Source organism: Schistocerca gregaria, chromosome 5 (genome assembly GCF_023897955.1).
Source record: "Schistocerca gregaria isolate iqSchGreg1 chromosome 5, iqSchGreg1.2, whole genome shotgun sequence".
Classification (NCBI taxonomy): domain Eukaryota; kingdom Metazoa; phylum Arthropoda; class Insecta; order Orthoptera; family Acrididae; genus Schistocerca; species Schistocerca gregaria.
The window spans coordinates 468489197-468514665 of record NC_064924.1 but is presented as its reverse complement, the minus strand read 5'-3'; the positions used below and the strand labels follow the sequence as shown (position 1 = coordinate 468514665).

At 45.2% G+C, this 25469-nt stretch overlaps 1 protein-coding gene across 1 annotated transcript in view; it reads right to left on the bottom strand.

The window, feature by feature from the left end:
- The window catches only part of LOC126271861 (neural-cadherin-like), a 238919-nt gene extending 214922 nt beyond the window's left edge, over nt 1–23997 (bottom strand). Inside the window, exon 1 of the mRNA XM_049974198.1 lies at nt 23272–23997. The gene's annotated coding sequence lies outside the window, so the exon portion shown is untranslated. The remainder of the gene's footprint in view (nt 1–23271) is intronic.
- Between the last annotated feature and the right edge of the window lie 1472 nt (nt 23998–25469).

Genomic DNA, 25469 nt, shown 5'->3' with positions numbered 1-25469 from the left:
TGCCTTCGCAAAAGAAGACGAATTAAATATTCCAGAATTCGTATGGACAACAGCTACCAACATGAGTAACGTAGCAGTAAATATCCTCCGAGTGGTGAAGCAACTTAAATCACTTAATCAAAGTGAATCTTCTGGCGAAGACTGTATACCAATTAGGTTCCTTTCGGAGTATGCTGATGCATTAGCTCCATACTTAACAATCATATACAACCTTTCGCTCGACGGAAGATCCGTACCTAAAGACTGGAAAGTTGCACAGCTCACACCAATATTCAAGAAAGGTAGTAGGAGTAATCCACTAAATTACAGGTCCATATCGTTAACATCGATGTGCAGCAAGATTTTAGAACATATATTGTGTTCGAACATTGTGAATTACCTCGAAGAAAACTGTCTATTGACACACAGTCAACGTATGTTTAGAAAACATCCTTCCTTTGAAACACAACAAGCTCTTTATTCACGTGAAGTGTTGAATGCTATTGACAAGGGATTTCAGATCGATTCCGTATTTCTGGATTTCCGGAAGGCTTTTGACACTGTACCACACAAGCAGCTTGTAGTGAAATTGCGTGCTTATGGAATATCGTCTCAGTTATGTGACTGGATTTGTGATTTCCTGTCAGAGAGGTCACAGTTCGTAGTAACTGACGGAAAGTTGTCGAATAAAACGGAAGTGATTTCCCCAGGGTCTTATCTATATAAACGATTTGGGAGACAATCTGAGCAGCCGTCATAGGTTGTTTGCAGATGACGCTGTCGTTTATAGACTAATAAAGGCATCAGAAGATCAAAACAAACTGCAAAACAATTTGAAAAGATATCTGAATGGTGCGGAAAGTGGCAGTTGGCCGTAAATAACAAAACGTGTGCGGTCATTCACATGAGTGCTAAAAGGAATTCGTTAAACTTCGGTTACACGATAAATCAGTCTAATCTAAAAGCCGTAAATTCAACAAAATACTTAGGTATTACAATTACGAACAACTTAAATTGGAAGGAACACATAGAAAATGTTGTGGGGAAGGCTAACCAAAGACTGCGTTTTATTGGAAGGACACTTAGAAAATGTAACAGATCTACTAAGGAAACTGCCTACACTACGCTTGTCCGTCCTCTTTTAGAATACTGCTGCGCGGTGTGGGATCCTTACCAGGTAGTACTGACGGAGTACATCGAAAAAGTTCAAAGAAGGGCAGCACGTTTTGTATTATCACGAAATATGGGAGAGAGTGTCATAGAAATGATACAGGATATCATTAAAAGAAAGGAGTTTTTCGTTGCGACGGAATCTTCTCACGAAATTCCCATCACCAACTTTCTCCTCCGAATGCGAAAATATTTTGCTGTCGCCGACCTGCATAGGTAGAAACGATCACCATGATAAAGTAAGGGGAATTAGATCCTGTACGGAAAGATATAGGTGTTCGTTCTTACCGCGCTATATAAGATTGGAATAACAGAGGTGGTTCGATGAACCCTCTGCCAGGCACTTAAATGTGATTTGCAGAGTATCCATGCAGATACAGATGTATGGGTGTGTGTGTGTGTGTGTGTGTGGGAGGGTGGGTGGGAGGGTGGGCGGGTCGGTGGGTGGTGACCGAATTGTACTTTATTGGAATTAACTTGTGATGGATCTCACGAGACAGTGCACTGTAAATTTTCTAAAACGTAACGATTTTTTCTTTTCGCAAACATATCGCTAACTTAAGCCTCATTTTTTTCTCCAGTATTCCGAACTAGCGTCTACCTGCGCATGATCCAGTAACACCCACCATCTACATCTACATCTACATCTACCTCCGTACTCCGCAAGCCACCTGACGGTGTGTGGCGGAGGGTACCCTGAGTACCTCTATCGGTTCTCCCTTCTATTCCAGTCTCGTATTGTACGTGGAGAGAAGGATTGTCGGTATGCTTCTGTGTGGGCTCTAATCTCTCTGATTTTATCCTCATGGTCTCTTCGCGAGATATACGTAGGAGGGAGCAATATACTGCTTGACTCTTCGGTGAAGGTATGTTCTCGAAACTTTAACAAAAGCCCGTATCGAGCTACTGAGCGTCTCTCCTGCAGAGTCTTCCACTGGAGTTTATCTATCATCTCCGTAACGCTTTCGCAATTACTAAATGATCCTGTAACGAAGCGCGCTGCTCTCCATTGGATCTTCTCTATCCCTTCTATCAACCCTACCTGGTGCGGATCCCACACTGCTGAGCAGTATTCAAGCATTGGGCGAACAAGCGTACTGTAACCTACTTCCTTTGTTGTCGGATTGCATTTCCTTAGGATTCTTCCAATGAATCTCAGTCTGGCATCTGCTTTACCGACGATCAACTTTATATGATCATTCCATTTTAAATCACTCCTAATGCGTACTCCCAGATAATTTATGGAATTAACTGCTTCCAGTTGCTGACCTGCTATTTTGTAGCTAAATGATAAGGGACCTATCTTTCTATGTATTCGCATCACATTACACTTCGCTACATTGAGATTCAATTGCCATTCCGTACACCATGCGTCAATTCGCTGCAGATCCTCCTGCATTTCAGTACAATTTTCCATTGTTGCAACCTCTCGATACACCACAGCATCATCTGCAAAAAGCCTCAGTGAACTTCCGATGTCATCCACCAGGTCATTTATGTATATTGTGAATCTCCCAATCTGATGACGATCCAGCAGTGGCTGGACAACTAGTTAACGGTATAATAAATCGTACCGACTAGTAACCTTGTACTCAAGTCTCTTGAATCTCCACCAACCAAATCGTATCAAATTCGAAAGGCCGCTGGTTACTTTTAACCATGATACGTAATGTAAAGGCACGCGTTTCTCTAGACAGAATCTCCAAATTGTTACTCTGGTAAATCCGCTACAGTTGTAAAATTAATTTATTTCTAAACAGGAAAGCACTGTCTGGTTTCAGGACAAATATCACGTCTTCAGGGACATATTAAAACTAGGGTCCACAAAGGATGCATAACTAAGGTTAAAGTAGTGCATCCCTGGTAGATAGTATGCAAGAGAATATCCTCTTCAATCCTAGGTCTGCCAGACTGAATCTCACAGAGGAGGAACAGCGGTTCAGGCTTAGGAGCACGCCACTCATGGATCCGCATGAACACAGACAGTAAGTCTTTGGAATACAGCGCGGATGCACTTTTTAGCACAATTAAACTATTTTAATATTAGTTTTGCATCTTTAGTGGACTCACACATTTTAATTGCATCTGAAGATGGGACATATGTGCTGAAACCGGGTAGTACTTTCCTTATTAGAAATAATTTTTTTTTCAACTATAGCGTATTTTATCATTGACCACAGTCTAAATTACTCGCCTCCATAACCGAGATCGTGAACGCACGCCTCTGTGGTGGCGCTATAGTGGAAAGTAAGTCGTTTCGAAACCTGGTGGCGGATGACATTTTCGGTGCCAATGTTTGGCTGGCGAGGGGAGAAGGGTCATGGCAAATCACCTTTCTTGCGCCAATGATCTGCTTAAATTCCAAATATCTCCACTGTGTCTCATGAGATGAGAACATGTGACATTACTGGCGATGACTCAACCGTCGGGTGGCCCCTTAGTGCTATGAGAGAGAAATAGGTCATATGCTGACATCAGGTCTCTCATTATCCTTTCCTCTCATTCGTGACAACACAAACTCAACACGACACTGTGCAAGCACTCATTACGGTGCTCTCTCCTACTATCCAGCTTCACAGAAGCTCTCGTACATACTTCGCTGGAGTAGCACTTCTGGAAGGATAGATATTCCCCAAAAATGGCTTAGGCACAGAGTAGGAGATTGTTTCCGGATTGTGCAGCGAGGTGTGTGCTGCAACGATTCTTCATGGCAGACCGAAACTGTGTGCTGAACTGGGACACGAACCTTGAACCTTCGACGGGCAATACTGTTACTGACCGTGGGGAAAGATGAGACTTTTGGAAGAATTTTAAGGAAATTTAATCCGTGCACGAAAGAAGAGACACGCGAAACACTTGCTGGATGTATTTTTTTAGTGTTGATCGTCAGTCTGGCAGCGTTGCCAGGTTGTATTAACAAAAGATTCAACGAAAAGCGTTTCGTCACGGTATTATTGAATAAGCGCAAGTGTGGTACAGAGACACCCATGAAACTCCTATGGTAGACGCTGCAAGAGATCTGCATCACGCAGAGAAACTCCCTTAAAATTCTGACGTGATACGCTTGACATGCAGAGGCAGGCAACACAATACTTCCTTTCACACACATCTGCGTAATGACCGCGTCTAACAAATCGGAACAAGTAGAGCTCATACTCAGACTTCCTGACTCCGATGCACAATTGACGAACAGGACAGAAAACTGGGATGCGATACTAGTGCCAAAAGTAACCTCCTCCACATAACACAAGGTTGCTTTCGGAGTGGAAGTGTAAATGAAGATCGGAAACATAACCTGTCTGCGTTCTTTGGAGCTAAAGAATGGCTTTTTTTAGACGTATTAAGTTGGTACATAATTTGGGGAGTAGTGCTTAAGCTACACAAATATGTGAAAGACACAACTAAAAATAAGACAATTTGGTTTGGGGTGACCATTTTCGGCAGTAAGTATACAGATTGTCCAATATTGTCCTCATTCGCTGCTGAGCAGTTGACCCAAGCGGACACCTGCTCTGTGCAACCGGCGTAGCTGCCAGAGGACACTTGTGTCGTAAATAAGCTGAAAACGGCGTAGCTGCCAGAGGACACTCTTCGAAGCTTCTTGAACAACGCACGTCGCTGAACACTTCCCAGCGCTAAGCGGCAAGAGCTCTGGATCAAAGTTTCCGCAACTTCGGTTGCAGAACTCCGCAGCGGAGCTCTCCCGTTCTTTGTTAGGGTATTTCAATGCCAGGGGCCCGGTTACGTCCGATAACCCCTCGCACTGTAGGCCGCTCTCTTCCTCCCGCGATCTCTTGCACCGCACACTCACTTCACGCAAGAGAAGTCGTAGGGGCCGCCCTCTTCTATTGTGATGTTGTTGTGGTCTTCAGTCCTGAGACTGGTTTGATGCAGCTCTCCATGCTACTCTATCCTGTGCAAGCTTCTTCATTCCCAGTACCTACTGCAACCTACATCCTTCTGAATCTGATTAATGTATTCATCTCTTGGTCTCCCTCTACGATTTTTAGCCCCCACGCTGCCCTCCAATGCTAAATTGGTGATCCTTTGATGCCTCAGAACATGTCCTACCAACCGATACCTTCTTCTACTCAAGTTGTGCCACAAATTTCTTTTCTCTCCAGTTCTATTCAATACCTCCTTATTAGTTATGTGGTCTACCCATCCAATCTTCAGCTTCAAATAGTTCTGAGCCCTATGGGACTGATCTGCTGAGGTCATCAGTCCCCTAGAACTTAGAACTGTTGAAACCTAACTAACCAGAGGACATCACACACATCCATTCCCGAGGCATGATTCGAACCTGCGACCGTAGCATAATCTTCAGCATTCGTCTGTAGCACCACATTTCTAAAGCTCATATTCTCTTCTTGTCCAAATTATTTATCGTCCATGTTTCACTTCCATACATGGCTACACTCCATACAAATACTTTCAGAAACGACTTCCTGACATTTAAATCTATACCAGAAGTTAACAAATTTTTCTTCTTCAGAAACGCTTTCCTTGTCACTGCCAGTCTACAGTTTATATCTTCTCTACTTCGACCATCGTCAGTTATTTTGATCCCCAAATAGCAAAGCTACTTTACTATTTTAAGTGTCTCATTTCCTAATCTAATTCCCTCAGCATCACCCGACTTAATTCGACTACTTTCCATTATCCTCGTTTTGCTATTGTCGATGTTCATCTCATATCCTCCTTTCAAGACTCTGTCTATTCCGTTCAACTGCTCTTCCAAGCCCTTTGCTGTCTCTGACAGAATTACAATGTCATCGGCGAAACTCAAAGTTTTTATTTCTTCTCGATGGATTTTGATACCTACTCCGAATTTTTCTTTTGTTTCCTTTACTGCTTGTTCAATATCCAGATTCAATAACATCGGCGAAAGGCTACAATCCTGTCTCACACCCTTCCAAAACACTGCTTCCCTTTCAAATTCTGAAGGTGGCAGGGGTAAAATGCAGATAACGAAAGGCCATTTCAATTTGTACAGAAACCAGATGGCAATTATAAGAGTCGAAAGGCATGAAAGGGAAGCAGTGGTTGGGAAGGGAGTAAGACAGGGTTGTAGGCTCTCCCCGACGTTATTCAATCTGTATATTGAGCAAGCAGTAAAGGAAACAAAAGAAAAGTTCGGAGTAGGTATTAAAATCCATGGAGAAGAAATAAAAACTTTGAGGTTCATCGATGACATTGTAATTCTGGCAGAGACAGCAAAGGACTTGTAAGAGCAGTTGAACGGAATGGACAGTGTCTTGAAAGGAGGGTATAAGATGAACATCAACTAAAGGCAAACAAAATATTTCGTACTCTGACGAAAATGCAAAATTGTCATTTTCGGAAGAAAAGCAAAATTGTGTGCACTCACAACCTTGCCTTAATAAATCCTTTTAAAGGGGAGATGGCCGATATTCCTGCATATCCCTCCCAATGATCCGCGGCAAGGCTGCGGCACAAGAGGCGGAGCTGCCGACTGTTCCCATCGACGTTTCCGTCCCGCTTAGCGCGCATCTGGAGGGGATGAGCCAACTCGAGACATACCTCACTGCCACGAATCAGGCGGCATGTGCTTAGGAAGAGAAGGACCTCATCGAATCTCACACAGCCGGAGGCGACAAATCACAAACAAAAACACCAACACCACACACGCAACCAGCTATCACACTAAACATGCCAGCACTATCGCTGCTGCAGCACCCCGAGTCCAAAGAGTCGAACCTGAGGACCTCAGAGGAACAGCAAGACGACAACGACGGACCTTGGCAGTTGGCAGTTCCTAGACGCAAACACAAAGAACACACACACATATGAGCCCACAAACTCACAAGACAAAAGCTGAGTGCTTTTGCCAACACCAGCTACAGTTACAAGTACCATCAACGCAAGGAGCCCCACAAACAACACTGGAGCAGCTAACCAACACGGCTCCACGCAAGCAGTAATGCGGAAAAACACAACAACATTAACCGGCTTCCCACCGCTCATAATACCTAACGATCCTTGCCTCAGTAAGTTAAACAAACCATTTGTACAAAAACATTGCGCCACCACACACCGCTCGAAACTCTCAGGAGACCACGCATGACTGTATGTGGGAAACAAAACAGATTACACAAACATTCTCAACTTCCTCAATGCTCTGGGAGTAGAGCACCACATATACAGGACCCGAGTTGAAAAGATACAAATGCATGTCGCAATAGGAGCCGATACTACAAACCCCAACGACATGCTACAGGAAGGAATATCTGCCCTCGGCCGGGACTGTGTGAGCGTGAGCCGAATCCATTATTTCTTAACACACAAGTCAAAACCAAACTACCTTGTGGAGCAAGCCGATACGGCTCACTCCCGCTCTTGCTTCATATAGTCATAGTGGTAGAAATATACACACCACTGCGTGCCTACCGACAGTGTCACCGTAGCTAGTGGTTTGGCCATGGGGCCACACGAGATGGCCTCGCACATCGATACCGCAAACGCCCTAGCAACCAAACAGCACAGCCGCGCGCTACGGTCGCAGATTTGAATCCTGCCTCGGGCATGGATGTGTGTGATGTCCTTAGGTTAGTTAGGTTTAAGTAGTTCTAAGTTCTAGGGGACTGGTGACCTCAGAAGTTAAGTCCCATAGTGCTCAGAGCCATTTGAACCATTTGAACAGCCGCGGTTGGCGCGGCTTCCCCCCGTCGGAGTTTCGTGTCCTCCCTCGGGTATGTGCGTGTCTCTTGTCCTTACCGCACGTTAGTTTAAGTTAGATTAAGTAGTGTCTAAGCCTATGGACCGACCACCTCATCAGTTTGGTCCCACAGGAACTTACCACCACCACCACACAGCACAACACTGCAAACCAGGAATAATTATAAAATGCGCCAACTATGGTAGTGTCCATATGGCGAAATACGGAGAGGGGGACGCATAAAAAGAAGCTCTGTGGCGTAAAAACGTCAAAGCGGCCGCTAGAGCAGCGCCAAGCCCCCCCTCCCCAAGCCCAGTGAGGATCGGAATCTCCTTTGCCGGCATTTTCAGTGGTAGGGGAAGGACCGAGAACGCCTAGAGATCCACAAACACACAAAACACTTCCCCGGCAACAGAACCACAACAAACACACGCAACGGCTAACACCACTCCCGTACCTATACCAACATCATTCACCCCCGAAACAACGCGGATTCGATTCTGACTGCGCCAGTCACAGAAGACACAAGACCAACATACGGGGCACCAAAAACCCAGGGGAGAAAGAAAAGAAATCCAAAAAACAAAAAGGGAAATACTTCTACATCACAACCAAGAAACCGACAACGAAACAAGCAAAGTCAGGTACACAGTCAAAGAGGAAGTCGAACCACGAGTCACATTACTCCCCCACCTCACCGTAGCAACAACACAGGCGATCACAAATGAGACACAAAACACGAACTCTCAAGCCAAACCATCCAGAACGCCACCAATACTGCAGCCAACACAGCGACCGACGTAACATACATCCTCATAACAATCGGTGGAGGAGTGGAGACACTATTTTTTTTTAAACTTATGGGACTTAACTCCTAACGTCATCAGTTCCTAAGCTTACACACTACTTAACCTAATTATCCTAAGGACAAACACAGACACCAATGCCCGAGGGAGGACTCGAACCTCCACCGGGGCCAGCCGCACAGTCCGTGGAAACACTATTCCCCACTCACACATGGGTTAACATCGTCGTGAGAGCTTTAAACATCGCCATCACACAAGGCACAAAGCTCTTCGTGGCAGCTCCCGGCCAGCGCTTGGCTGCGGTACAGTCAGCTCTCACCACACTGCCTATAGTCTTCCATGTATAATATACAACAACCATCCCAACACGCAAATAACGAAACACTGACACAGATCCAGTTCTGGAATGCAGACGGGATCAGTAACAAAAGAGCTGAACTAGCCACGTTCATCGAGAAGAAGGAAATCTGGATCGCTCTCGTCAACGAAACTAAACTCCAGTCACACAGACTACGCTTCCTAGCCTTTGCGCCTACCGTACCGACCGATTGTATTGCGCGGCTGCTGGTGGAACAGCAGTTACCAAATCAGATGGTTGAAATGGCTCTGAGCACTATGAGACTTAACAGCTGAGGTCATCCGTCCCCTAGAACTTAGAACTACTTAAACCTAACTAAGGACATCACACACATCCATGCCCGAGGCAGGATTCGAACCTGCGACAGTAGCGGTCGCGCGGTTCCAGACTGAAGCGCCTAGAACCGCTCGGACACTCCGGCCAGCACGGCAGTTACCATACAACACACAAACATCGAGGCCCCGACACTTAACAGATCAGAGGCCAGGGCTTTCACGGTCAAGTTCATCGGAGCCAACACATCTGTAAACAATCCTCGCGGTAACATCACACCACGCGATATCAGCACAAAACTCAGCACATCACCACAGTCGATCTTAACTCTAAACACCCCGATTGGAATTCACGAGTACAAAATGCCAAGGGCAAAAAGCTGTAAGAACTTGCACTAGGCCGAAACTACAGTACACTAGCGCCGGCCGAGCCGACGCACATATCCTACCTCAAGGATCACAGACCAGACGTGACAGCCACAGCTCTCATCAGCGGAATCACATTCAGCAGTGAAGTTGTAAACGCTCTGGCTTCAAAATACACTCCTCTAATACTTCACACGGAAGAGACACAGCAGTACAATGAACCACGCAGGATACTGAATTATAAGCCCTCGAAGTGTTCAAGGGAACGGCTGACAGTCGTATCCTCAAGACACTACTCTGTGAGAAGGTCCGTGGAGCTTGTGTATCGTGGAGCTTTGTTTGTGATAGGCAGATCTTTGTTCTACATGATCTGCAGGAGGCGCAGACGTGTTGGAGCCGCATCTACCCAGACTGGAGCTGCATACGTCATCAGTGATCTAATTAGTTTTGTGTACCTGGACCTCGACACCCTCCTATTCAGTCTACTGTGCCTGTTGAGAATAGGGTAGAGCTGCCTGAGCCTCGTGTTAACTCGGTTGGTAGCATATTCATTGTGGTCCCCCCATGGAAGTTTCTCGTCCAGCCAGACATCGAGGCATCTGACTTTCTTACAGAAACGTATTGGACGTGTGCTTAGTGTTATTCGTCTGCAGTTTTGATGTTTGTGTAGATGTTTCGGTGTAGATGTTTCGGTACGCGTGTGAACAGTACAGCCTCACACTTGTCGACGTTTATTTTAATACGCCATCTTTCCAGCCAAGGATCGGCAGTTCTGAGTGCTGCCTGTAATCAAGAGTTAACGTTTGAAGATTTCCAGTCTTGCGCTAGGATGGCTGTCATCTGCGTAGATGGCTACCATCACGTTTTGTGTAGCTTCGAAGTCATTGATGTAGACGTTAAACAAGAGGGGCCGTAGGGAACTGCCTTGGCATACTCCCGCTTCTATACCTTTTTGTGTTACTGTTTGCCCTGAACTTCAGCGTAGAAGCATCTTTTGGTGAGATATGAGTGTATGGGTCGTATGAGGCCGTCGGGGAAACCAGTATCACTGTGTTTGCGAATGAGACCGTTGTGCCACGATCGAAGGCCTTTTCGATGTCCAGGAGCATCACCCCTGTAGCTTTGTTGGTGCTGTATCTGTCTGTGTTGTTTGCTCCAGAACAGAGAGGTGTTACTGTGTAGTGGAGTGGCGATTGCTGAATCCGAATTGCTCTGGCCTCAGGATGTTATTGGTGATGCAGTGTCTAGTGAGACGTTTGGGAATTACTTTCTCAACAACTTTGCTGAGCGAACACAGCAGGCTGATGGGTTGGTAATTTTGCCGCCTTTCCCTGGCTTCCTGAATATCAGGGCCTTGGCCAACTTCCAGTAGTCAGTGAAGTTCAAAAATGGTTCAAGCGGCTTTAAGCACTATGGGACTTAACATCTGTGGTCATCAGTCCCTAGAACTTAGAGCTACTTAAACCTAACTAACCTAAGGACATCCATGCCCGAGGCAGGATTCGAACCTGCGACCGTAGCGGTCGCGCGGTTCCCGACTGGAGCGCCTAGAACCGCTCGGTCGCACCGGCCGGCACAACTCAGTGAAGCCATATTGCACACTAAACGCAAACAAACCCAACCGAAACCCTTACAGAGTGGGATCGATTTTTGACCAGTCAGGCACTCATCTAACGACCTTGGTTTGTTACACGTACAGACGCTGCATGTGGCCCAATAGTGCCGCAGGCGCCCAGCCCAGCAGTACCCCTGCTCGAGAGGACTGACACTCTTTATGACGACCTAAAATATGACAACGGTACCGAGCATTGCAGGTTACCCGAAATTTACGACTTCACCCATGAATGATCTGTCGCAGACAGCAAGAAACCCCCTACTGCTATGGTTCCTCGACCAGGCTATCGTAGAGGACTTTTTTCCCTTGGCTCTCGCCTTGGCATTTTCCCCCCTCTGCTCTTTAAACCGCTACCATTCGTTCGCTTTCAGTTCACTATATATCTCCTCGATGTGACCGTATTAGTGGGTAATCCTGCCCAGACGAACGGATAACATCACGGTCCACATCCTATGAAGTGCTCGATTGGTAACTAACAAATACGGAGGTAATAGTACAACTTTTGTGATCGTCACCACTTCGGCGTGGACGTGGAGGGGTTCCACCCCTTATTTTTTTTAAAAAAAGTCCACCTTGACCTACAACCACTAATGTTTGGAATTTACTCAACCACTTCCTTAGAGTCAAGTATTTCTTTCGTACCAACTACACTGTAAGAAGCAGTGCAGCCCCAATTAATGAAATGACTAGTCACTCTGGACATTAAAAACTTGTACACAAATCACAAATGTTGCGGTATATGAGACGATCGAAATTATTAAAAATAGCTTTCTCAAGAAAATCACGAGACAGGAAACGTCTGAGTTTATAGAGCTGCTGTAGCTTGTCACTGATTCCAATTACTTTCATTTAACAACAAATACACTCCTGGAAATTGAAATAAGAACACCTTGAATTCATTGTCCCAGGAAGGGGAAACTTTATTGACACATTCCTGGGGTCAGATACATCACATGATCACACTGACAGAACCACAGGCACATAGACACAGGCAACAGAGCATGCACAATGTCGGCACTAGTACAGTGTATATCCACATTTCGCAGCAATGCAGGCTGCTATTCTCCCATGGAGACGATCGTAGAGATGCTGGATGTAGTCCTGTGGAACGGCTTGCCATGCCATTTCCACCCGGCGTCTCCATTGGACCAGCGTTCGTGCTGGACGTGCAGACCGCGTGAGACGACGCTTCATCCAGTCCCAAACATGCTCAGTGGGGGACAGATCCGGAGATCCTGCTGGCCAGGGCAGTTGACTTACACCTTCTAGAGCACGTTGGGTGGCACGGGATACATGCGGACGTGCATTGTCCTGTTGGAACAGCAAGTTCCCTTGTCGGTCTAGGAATGGTAGAACGATGGGTTCGATGACGGTTTGGATGTACCGTGCACTATTCAGTGTCCCCTCGACGATCACCAGAGGTGTACGGCCAGTGTACGAGATCGCTCCCCACACCATGATGCCGGGTGTTGGCCCTGTGTGCCTCGGTCGTATGCAGTCCTGATTGTGGCGCTCAACTACACGGCGCCAAACACGCATACGACCATCATTGGCACCAAGGCAGAAGCGACTCTCATCGCTGTCGCGACACCACTGGAGGCGGGCTGCACGATGTTGGGGCGTGAGCGGAAGACGGCCTAACGGTTTGCGGGACCGTAGCCCAGCTTCATGGAGACGGTTGCGAATGGTCCTCGCCGATACCCCAGCAGCAACAGTGTCCCTAATTTGCTGGGAAGTGGCGGTGCGGTCCCCTACGGCACTGCGTAGGATCCTACGGTCTTGGCGTGCATTCGTGCGTCGCTGCGGTCCGGTCCCAGGTCGACGGGCAAGTGCACCTTCCGCCGACCACTGGCGACAACATCGATGTATTGTGGAGACCTCACGCCCCACGTGTTGAGCAAATTCGGCGGTACATCCACCCGGCCTCCCGCATGCCCACTATACACCCTCGCTCAAAGTCCGTCAACTGCACATACGGTTCACGTCCACGCTGTCGCGGCATGCTACCAGTGTTAAAGACTGCGATGGAGCTCCGCATGCCACGGCAAACTGGCTGACACTGACGGCGGCGGTGCACAAATGCTGCGCAGCTTGCGCCATTCGACGGCCAACACCGCGGTTCCTGGTGTGTCCGCTGTGCCGTGCGTGTGATCATTGCTTGTACAGCCCTCTCGCAGTGTCCGGAGCAAGTATGGTGGGTCTGACACACCGGTGTCAATGTGTTCTTTTTTCCATTTCCAGGAGTGTATTACTCGCATTAAACTGGGCTGGCTATGGGATCATGCATTTCGGACACAATAGCGGATGTTCCTGTTAGCAATATGGAAGAGAATATTTTAAATTCTGACGATCCTTCAGTGAAAAATGTAGCATATTATAAACGCTTTGTCGACAATGCGTTGTTTCTTATAGGTGGAATTGAGAACAATGATAGAAGGGTTGGTAAATTTAATAGGTTCCACGAGAAAATGGACTTTATTGTAGAGCTCGAAATTATTGGTTGTACTTCGAGTTTTCATGTTGAAGTAATGAGGTAAGACCAATCACAGCCTCCAATATCTTCAAAACGTCAACAGCGATGGATGTGATTCGTAATCAGCTTTACCACCCGCAAATTTATAAAGAAGCGCCATTTAGAAACTTTATGAAAGGAGACTAATGAATTCAACATTCTTAAACAGAATGTACTAAATAACGGATATGATAAGAGGATGGTGAATCGTCTTGTTCACAGGGCAAGAAGAGACAGAAGAGGAAATGGATAAGGATGAAAAGATCGTTATTGTACCGTGTTATGGGAAAATATCTCAGAAACTGGAGTACTTTTTTAGGCCACACAATGTCCGGTTGGTATTCATAGCAGGAAACGTAGTAAGATATAATTTAAACATGTAGTGGGGAACAGATAAGAAAATTTGAACAGGCACGTGTTTATAAGATACAGTGAGACGCAAAATACACAAGAAATTTTCGACAAGATATAGAGAGCGTGCAGGCGCTTTTGGGCTGGGTAACAGTGGTAAACTGGTGGCTGCCAAACATATATGAGACTGGTCACTCCCAAACAAGCATACAAGAGGATTTAGAGGTGATGCAGGTGGAGCAGTAAGGAAGAAAGCTTGACCTACCTAAAGAAGTTGAAACAATAATGGCTCTGAGCACTATGGGACTCAACTGCTGTGGTCATCAGTCCCCTAGAACTTAGAACTACTTAAACCTAACTAACCTAAGGACATCACACACATCTATGCCCGAGGCAGGATTCGAACCTACGACCGTAGCAGTCGTACGGTTCCGGACTGCGCGCCTAGAACCGCGAGACTACCGCGGCCGGCTTGAAACAATAGTTCACCAGGTTATGTTTGATACAGAATTTAATATACAAGCGAGTAAGAGTGATAATGCTTTCTTCAGTGGTCTTTTGAGCTTTTTAAGGCTAGCGTCAGTACGGTTTCTCTGAGATGTTTCGCATAGATAACCATTGGTTTGTTGTCTCGTCATGTCCCTTGTAACACTAGTGCTATGTTACGGTACTCCTGATGGCTCAGTGCAACTGTTGGAGCTGTATACAGGTTTACTGAACTAGTCAGAGCACGGGGAGGTAACTGATAGCATCTGATGTTATTGGTGATCGCCACCATAGGAAAGCAACGCTACGGTACGAAAGAGGTAGCACGGATAAACACAGCAGAGAATCTGATGTTGAGGCTTTTAAAGTAAAACAAGAACTTCATGTACAAGTGACTTCCTTTGTTTTTACTTTGTTCCTTGCCTCATTTTTAAATGCCTGTTTATGCAGGGTTAACACATACAGCCAGATGAAGGGAGTTTGACTCCAGAAACGCGTTGCTGAAGATTATGCTCCTGACATCAGCAGTTGTATTCTGAAGTAAATGTAACGTTATAAATATTCGTTTTGTAAATTCTAATTGCTACAATTTAATAATTATTTGTGTTTAAGACGCGATCGTCAAATATCTCACGAAATAAGCATCAAACAAAAAAACTACAAAGAACGAAACTTGTCTAGCTTGAAAAGGGAAACCAGATGGCGCTATGGTTGGCCCGCTAGATGGCGTTGGCAAAGGTCAAACGGATATCAATTGCGTTTTTCTATATAGGAACCCACATTTTTTATTACATATTCCTGTAGTACCTAAAGAAATATGAATGTTTTAGTTGGACCACTTTTTTCGCTTTGTGATAGACGGCGCTGTAATAGTCACAAACGTATAAGTACTTGGTATCACGTAACGTTCCGCCAGTACGAATGGTATTTGCTACAGGATACATTACCCGTGTTAAAATGGACCGTTTACCAATTGCGGAAAAGATCGATATTGTGTTGATATATGGTTATTGTGATCAAAATACCGAACGGGCGTGTGGTATCTATGCTGCTCGGTATCCTGGACGACATCATCCAAGTGTCTGGACCGTTCCCCGGATAGTTCCGTTGTTTAAGGAAACAGGAAGAGTTTAGCCACATGTGAAACGTCAACCACAACCTGCAACAAATGATGATGCTCAAGTTGGTGTTTTAACTGCAGTCGCGGCTAATCCGCACATCAGTAGCACACAAATTGAGCGGGAATAGGGAATCTCAAAAACGTCGGTGTAGACAATGCTACATCAACATCGATTGCATCCGTACCATATTACCATATTTCTATGCACCAGGAATTGCTTGGCGACGACTTTGAACGTAGTGTATAGTTCTGCCACTGGGCACAAGAGAAATTACGGGACAATGAAAGGTTTTTTGCACGCGTTCTATTTAGTGTCGAAGCGTCATTCACCAACAGCGGTAACGTAAACCGGCATAATATGCACTATTGGGCAACGGAAAATCCACAATGGCTGCGACAAGTGAAACATCAGCAACCATGGAGTGTTAATGTATGGTGCGGCATTATGGGAGGAAGGATAATTGGCCCGCATTTTATCGATGGCAATCTAAATGGTGCAATGTATGCTGATTTCCTACGTAATGTCCTACCGATGTTGCTACAAGATGTTTCACTGCATGACAGAATGGCCATGTACTTCCAACACGATAGATGTCCGCCACATAGCTCGCGTGTAGTTAAAGCGGTACTGAATAGCATGTTTCATGACAGGTGGATTGGTCGTCGAAGCACCATACCATGCCCCGCACTTTCACCGGATCTTACGTTCCAGGATTTCTTTTTGTGGGGAAAGTTGAAGGATATTTGCTATCGTGATCCACCGACAACGCCTGATAACACGCATGTGCGAACATTACGGAAGGCGAACTACTCGCAGTTGAGAGGAATGTCGTTAGACGTATTGCCAAATGCATGATGTTGACGCACATGATTTTGAGCATTTATTGCATTAATGTGGTATTTACAGGTAATCACGCTGTAGCAGCATGCGTTCTCAGAAATGATAAGTTCACAAAGGTACATGTATCACATTGGAACAACCAAAACAAAATGTTCAAACGTACCTACGTTCTGTTTTTGATTTAAGAAACCTACCTGTTACCAACAGTTCGTCTAAAATTGTGAGTGATATGTTTGTGACTATTACAGCGCCATCTATCACAAAGAGAAAAATTGGTCCCACTAAAACATTCATATTTCTCTACGTACTACACGAACATGTAATAAAAATCAGGGTTCGTATTTAAAAAAAAAAGTCGCAGTTGATATCTGTTTGACCTATGGCAGCGCTATCTAGCGGGCCAACCATAGCGCCATCTGGTTTCCCCCTTCAAGTTAGACAAGTTTCGTTCTTTTTAGTTTTTTCGTTTGACGCTTATTTTCGTGAGATATATGGTTCGGTCACAATCAATAGACCACCTTGTATATATATAGCCACGTTTGCAAGCAGGCGATACCCAATGGTCTCCGATGACACAGCATACGCAACATGTGCCTGGCTTTCGTTCTTGGATGATATTCGGCCAGCCATCGGTGCTCACAGCTCTTACAGCGTCTGTACTACGCGGACGTCCCGAACCTGGTCTACAGGAGTATGGGAATGTCCCACAGCACTGCTGACAGCAGCGATACACCACTTATACAATGTGCGGAACATGTGCAGCTACCCGTCAATACGTGCATGCAGTTTCTCTCAGGTCCACAGTACGATACCTTTAAATGGCTGAAGTTCTTCAACAGGAGTACATACTTCTTGGTGAGACATGAGTGAGCCCTACAACGAGTGTTGCAAACACCGTTCACCTCTAAACTCATCACAGTTACTGCCTGCAGAGTGAAAACAGAGGGTGCAAATACATGCCTACTGAGCGTTATTTGGTCGCCGATACAACCCCTTGATATTCACCTATTATTCCCTTTTGTTAGTTCCTTACATGTTACGTAGATCATCTGAACGATTCTTTTGTCGAAATGATGTGGAACGAGTCATTTACAGGATATGTATACATGATGAGTGTTAACATTAATGAACATTAGTCCCAGTCATGCAATTAGACTTAATTTTTTCCTTTTCTGGGTGCCAGTTTATATGTAGAAATTCATCAGTGGAATAGGTGGAAATGTCTAGGAGAAATGATTTTAAATTAGATTTAAAACTTGCTTCACTGCCTGACGGAAATTTTATTTTTTTGGGCAAATGATAGAAAATGTTTGTTGCTGCGTACTGAACTTGTTTCTGAGTCACTGACAGGTTCAACCATAGATAATTAGGGTTATTTTTCCTTCTAGTGTTGTAGGTATGTATATCACTGTTCTTCTAAAATGGCGATAGAGTATTTAAGACGAATTTCATTAGCGAATATATGCATTGTTAAATATATGCAGTTAAAATGCTTAGCTCCTTGAAGGTACCTGCATGAAGTACATAGGTGAACAGCACATATTATTCTAACTACTCGGTTTTGTACAATAAATATTTTCTTTGAAAGTCATCAGTTATCCCAGAAAATTATTCCGTACGACATTATTGAGTGTAAAAATGCAAAATCGTGAGGAAGCTGACTTTTTTTTCCAAGGTTAGCAGTTATACGAAGGCCAAAAGTAGCTGTATGTACACCCAAAAATTTAGAGCTATCAATCATATTTACTAGCTCCTGCTCACGTGCTACGTCTATTTTGGTATGGTTCTATTTGTTATTTAGAACTGACTGTAACGTGTTTCTTTCTCTAAATTTAATGAGAGTACATTTTCAGAGAACCACTTAATAATTCGTTGGAAAACATCATTTACCACCTCTTCTGTTGCTTCTTTTTCTAATGGGATTTATTGTAACACTAGCATAGTCTGAAAAACGTACCAGTTTTGGTTGTTGAACGTTAAGTTGGAGGACATTAATGTACAGGGTGACTCGCCTATAACTTGCATCGGAAATATTGCGCAAATGGAAACCGGCTGGTAGTCAGAGGTTCGTATTGTTAGTCAATAAACAGATTGCAATAACACTTAGAAAGCGTATTTTTTGAACAAACATTCAGTTTTTAAAATTGAGCAACTTCTATTGATACTAAAAAAACTAAAAGTAGGGTAAAGTAGAATGACAGTGGTGTTTGTGGCAGGATGCTAGAGCAAGTCTTTTGCGAGATATCGTATTTTGAAAAGTTTCCACATCGACATGTGTTTGTGCAGTTTGAACCTACGCAATTGGTAGGTAAGATGGTATGTTTGCTTACAGTGTAGTTGTGTGTTCCTTTAGTGCATTGCGACGTGCTAGTCAATGCGTGACAGTCCAAACAGTAGGCGGTGAGTGGAAGATGGGATTTACCCATGCAGAAAAGGCCGACATGCTCGTAGTATATGGAGAGTGTAGGAAGAATGCAGTTCTTTCCTGTACGGTATACGCAGCTAGATATCCCAAAAGACGTCAACCATCTCGACAGTTATTTATCAAACTCTTCAACTAGTTACTTGACAGTGGCAGTGTAACATCTACACAACGTAGTAAAAGGAGACAAGTGACGACAGAAGAGGGGAAATTAATGTTCTGACTGCTGTTGCAGTTAAAGCGCATATTAGATCCTACACAATCACACGAGGAAGTGGCATGAGTCGGGTAAGCGTTCCACGCATTCTTCGTCGGTATAGATTCCATCTCTATCAGATCTCTTTCCATGAAGAGCTACATAGAAACGACTGTGAGTCTCATGTTAAGTGCTGTGAATGTGCGTTAATATAGGACACTCCAGATGAATCATGTATCTTGTTTAGTGATGAAGCCGCATTTACCAATCATGGCCGGGCAAACCGCGGAAACATGGACAATTGGTCTGTCGACAATCCTCGTTGTCTTCGTCAGGTGGAATATCAGCGTCCACGGAGTGTAAACGTGTAGTATGGAACAGTGAACCATCAGCTCATGGGCGTGTGCTACATAGAGAGAATAATGAACGCGCACAAACACCGCAACCTCATAGCAGACAATCTGCCACGGATGTTAGAAGACGTTCCTTTGCGGACTAGGGGAAACCTGTGGTACCAAAACGATGACTGTCCAGCCCATCATGCTCGAAGTACTATTACATGTCTCCAAGAATTGTTTCCCAATCGTTGGATTGGACGATAGCCGGCCGCTGTGACCGAGCGGTTCTAGGCTCTTCAATCGGGAACCGCGCTGCTGCTACGGTCGCAGGTTAGAAACCTGCATCAGGCATGGATGTGTGTGATGCCCTTAGGTTAGTTAGGTTTAATTATTTCTAAGTCTAGGGGACTGATGACCTCAGATTTTAAGTCCCATTGTGCTTATAGCCATTTGAACCATTTTATTGGAACCAGAGGAGCTGTACCTTGGCCGGCCCGTTCCGCTGATCTGACGCCTGTCTGTGATGAAAGCTGAAAGACAACTACACCCGATGATATGCAATGACGTATTACTGCAGCCTGCTCGGACATCTCCGCTAAAATGATAGCACGTGTGCAGCAATCATTCCATACCAGACACAAAATGTGTATTGCCGCTACTGGTAGTCATTTAAAAAAAAACTGTGTTGGTCAATTGTCTCGTTACTGGTCACAGTCCACATAGCTATTGTTTGGACTTGCGTTGTCCATTAGTGTGTGCTACCGCAGCTATTGTACAAGTGTCGGTTTGAGAATTCTTCAAAGCATGATTTATCGTAAACGTTTCGCACTAGAAGCATGCATCAGTTATCCTGACTTTCTAATTTACTATACTTTTTGTTTGTTAATGTCAGTAGCCGTTGTTCCATTTAAAGAAGTGTATGTTTGGGCGAAAAATACACTTTCGAAGTGTTATTATAATCTGTTTACTGGGTAACAATACGAGCACCTGTCCAGCAATCCATTCTGTCAAAGCGCATATCAGCAGCACTTTCTACTTCCGCGATACTTACAGTACAAAATTTTAGGTGATTCCCCCTTGATATAATACATAAGGGTGGACCCAAAATTTAACCCTGTGGGATTCCCTTCGTAATTTTTGTTTTACTGCAGTCAGTAAAGCTTTCTACCTTTCCGACATTGTCTGAATTATTCGGCACAACCTTTTGCACTCTGTCAAGTACGATTTAAACCAGCTGTGCGTGAAGCCATCAGTTCCTTAAAACCGGAATTTTTCTAAGAGAGTAACGTGATCTACACAATCAAGGCCTTGGAAATATCACGAACAGTACCATCTGGCGATACATTATTATTTAAGGCTTGTACTATGTGACGAGTGTATATATAGTAGCATTCTCAGTCGAGCAACCCTTCTGGAATCCAAATTGCGGTATGTGTCACTATACATGATCGCTGAGGGTGTTTTGCGGCAGCGTATTAGAGCAAGAAAAACTCGTCTGAACTTGTGAAATGTTTGTGTATAAATGTGAACATGCAGAAAAAGTACGGAGGAGCGAAGCTCGCGAATTTCCGCAGTAAATGACGAGTAGACGGTGGCATCGACTCTCCGTAGCATCAGCTGCGGCGCAGCATTACAGCACAGTACGGCACTACACGCCGCCCGCTTGCAGCCCCGGCCTGTGCTGGCGATTCTGGGACGCGGCGCAGCTCCCAGGTCACGTGCCGGCACAGTCTGTCAGCTTCGTGGCTCTGCCTGGCTTCCGTCTCAATTTCTGGCTAACGCACTCATTTAAACATCGCCTGGCGCCTAACACCACGCTAAGTGACAGACCAGCAGGTGCAGAGACAGCTGCGCACAGTATTCGTTCTTCTGCACAGTATTTCACGACTGGGTACCTGCTAATATTATACTACAAATGATACGGTGGTACTGAACGCGTTTTTAGCTCTGGAAGCTTGTAGCGAAGAGTGAAGGGAACAACGTAAATGAGCATTGATTAAAATTAACACTTAGGATGTATGGCGCTTAGCTTTTTGGACTCTTAAACACCTTTAAGTTGCGCATAAAATATTTACCCTTCAATCGGTCTTTCGTACAAAATACCCGTTCTCCAACCGAAATTTGAGCACTAGTTCATGACCAGGAGGCTCTCAAAGGTATGGACCACATCCAAGTAATCTATATGGAATATGGAAGCAGACTTGTAACGCTCATCCCATCTCGCTCTGTTCACTAAGTTTTCTCTTTGGAAGTGTGTATGTGTGTGTGGGGGGGGGGGAGGGAGGGGGGGGGGGGTACTAAGGCAACGTTAGCAGTTACTAAGCTCTGTCAGTATTGCCTACCTTGATGTGATTAATACCACTGTGCGCTTCTTGATCTTGAGACAATTCTCGAAAGCGATTGACGAATAAACATTTTACACAGCTTAAAGACGTTTCGTTGTAAAAAATGGTATTTCACCCGAAAACATTTCCTTTGCTACCTCGTATGATATGCGTTTAGATAATTCCCCCAAGTGGTGTTTTATAAGACAGTGGCGTTAAAAAGGACACGTGGGATACTATCTCCGTATGTTAGATACGACATAAATTAGCAGCACATGTAGACTAACGATAAGTAGGCATACACAGAGGATGTCGTTGCATGTTAGAGACCTATAGCTATAAACGGTTACAGCGCTAGTTCAGTAGTTACAAAAATCGCTTTTTGTAGCTTATATGTGTGACAAACTTTTATCTCAAACTAGATCTTAGGTCATCTTCCTACGCAACCTGTGGACTATTTTAACGAAAGCTAGACGTTGAGGTAGACTTTGCATTTCAGTACTGTTGCTGTATTTTCCCTGTTCGGAAATGCATAAACTTTTCCTGAATCATTTCGCCATTAATCTGAAGAGGTAGTTCTTAATACTAAGACACTAGACTTGCATTCATCGTCCGGGAGCGATTCCAAAGTAAACCAATGTTATTGCATTTGGAAAATTGTTTTACGTCGTTCAGGCAGACCAAATAAATACGAAATAAATAAATAAATATAAAATTTATTTATTTATTTCATTTTCTGTATATGAGATTTATGGTTCACAGTCTCCTGTTTAATAACTCGTTTGGTTATCCGCTTTGTCAGTGTCTGTAGCCTAGAAACATTTGCGATTTATGTTTACAACATTCGATGTTTTTCTTTTCAATTTTGAAATGCATAGCAAATGGCGACCTTACGCAAGCACCCACTACTGTCAAATTGTCTGCTTTTCAGTTAAAGAAAATTTTTCCGAAACCTTACTGGCTTGTACTTTTAACGTAGTTCCAAACGAAATTTTCCAGAAAATTGCATCCATAAATGCCTCTAAAATTTCCTTACACAAGACATTTAAAGTTCATCAAGTGTAAACTTAATGATTTAATACCATCATTTTAAGTAAAAGAATAGCGTATTACCCGCGTGTAGGCAAATAGAAACATGTGCTAAAAATATTTCATTGATGCTCCGGGGTATAACATTCGAAACTATAATAGTATCAACAGACATCGCGAATTTTAGCTACACTAAAGATTTCAATGTTGAGCGAACGTGTTATTACGCACAGTGGTTCATGGCTTATGTGCAGCCCTTCATTTCTGGCGCCTCTCAGGCATCCGTAACTTAGGATTTGTCCAATGGAAAAGATATATACTTCCGAGAACTAAGCTAGAAATGAGATGGATTTCGTCTGCAGTGTGACTCCTCTTTTTGGATGATGCATGCAGGTCGCCCCGCTTACCTTGCAGAGGTGAGGATTTTAACGCCGGCGACGGCGGAGGGTGTTGGAAGTGGACGTCTTGGAGGGCGGGGCTAGACCCAGGCTGACTGCCACTGCAGACGCTCGCTTCCGCGTCGCGTTGCGTCCTAGCAGCTCGGCGCTACCCGAGCCCTCGTGCGCGGCACGTCTTACTCGCCTCGGACAGTACCGTGTCCGTAAAACTGAGCGCTGCCGATGTACCGACGTGCAAAAGGTCAAAGTGCGCCGCCACTAGCTATGGTCTACAGTACCACGCAAATCGATGCGGAAGAGAGAGAGTGAGAGAGAGAGAGAGATAAAGAGGGAGGTCACGGAAGATTCGTCCTTTGTGGAAATAGGATGACTGAATAGGGATTCAGTGACACGGCAGTCGAAAAACGTGCGAGCGGAGATCAATAAGAACACGTGCGAGGAGGGCGACTGCGGCAGCAGAGCACGGCAGGGACGCGCAGGCCTCTAGCAGACGACGGCGACGCTCTCCTCTGCTCCAGCCTCCTCCTGCCTTCGCCTCTCTCCCCTCTCAGTCCCGGCGTACACACACGCACAGCTCGCAGGCACCACTGCGAAAACAACACGCGCCGCGCGCACGTGCCGCGCACAAGCAGTAGTACACACGCGGGAGGGGCACTTCCCCTCTGTCACTACGGCAGACGCTGCCGCCCGCCTCTTCCGCCGGGGACTGACGCCAGACACGTCTGGCGGCGAAGTGACGGCCGCTCGCTGGGCCCGTCGTACTACGCGCAGGCAGCGCAGCCCGTGGCCGCCGGCGGAAGCTGGCGCTGGCCCGCGCTCGGCCGGTCGATACCGCGGCGTCCCGGAGCGTCGGCGGCCGTCGTGCAGCGTTCGGCTGCTTCCGCCGGCCGGCTCGCTCGCCTAATGACGGCCGTTCGGCTGTTCCCGTCGTCGGCCATGAGCCTCTCTCTCCCTGTCGCACCTGTTCACCACTACGTTCCACTCACCATCAAACTTGCACCATTCCTTTCTCTCTCCGTCTCTCTCTTCCGCGCGCCTCGGTCCTGCTGCCTCCACCACCTCCTCAAAAGGTCAAAGCCGTCCAATTTGCGAATATAGTTGCCTGGCCGCCAGGCGGCCAACACCTTACTCAGCTATAGCGCCTCTTTCAGATTATCAGTCCCGTTTATCTTGTAAAATTGTTCGCAACGTCCTCCTCTTCCACCAGCAATTGGTCATTAATTTAGAGTCAGAAGACGTACTAAACATGAGACCTGAAAGTCAAGGAAGACAGGATCCGGTTACGATTGTGGATCGGGCCGTAATCAGTTAATGTTGGTTCCCTTTTGCAATTACACACATTTATTTAAAACGATAATTCCAGACTAAGCAATAGATAAAGATTCACACTTATTAATGAAGGAAAAAGCAACTGTGTAATTAATCGTGCTTTCAGTAAGTTACAATTTACCAAAAGAGCATAAAATACAGACACAGCAAATAATGTTTTAAAAACGAGCCAATGTGATCCGAATTAGAATTTTAAGACAAGTAGCCACAGTCTCGGCTGAAGCCCAAGAACGGCAAATATTAAAAAAAAATTAAGAAAAATACTGTAAAACAGCAATGCAATAGCAAGGTTAATTTAAAAAGACAGGCAACTGATCACCAAACGGGTGAGACAAAATGATGGTCAACTTGGTAGCACAATCATTTAAACCTGCTGTAACGCCAAGAATGGCAATTATATCAAAAATTTAGAAACATACAATAAAATAGCAAATACAATAATAAAACACAAGGGCCAGTCACGTACGGTGCACCAGCAATTCACCTCTAAGCAGGTCCGGCACTTTTGCAAGCGATGAGGTAGGCAGCCAAGAGCTGCATTCACTTCACAAGATGGTAACTCAGATTACTGGCAGTCTAACAATCCACGTATTTCCTGTACGGAAACCAATATTACGAGCAAACTGAAGGTGTAGCTATGGGCAGCCCACTGTCCCCTGTGGTTGCCAACATGTTTACGGAGAGTTTTGAGGAGAGGGCATTGGAGACAGCTACAGTTAAACCCACATGCTTCTTTAGGTATGTGGATGACAACTTCGTGATCTGGCCACATGGGATGGAGAGGCTCAATGAGTTTCTTGAACATCTTAACTCATGCCACCCTAATATCAAGTTCACCATGGAACTGGAGAAGAATGGCCAACTGCCATTTCTGGATG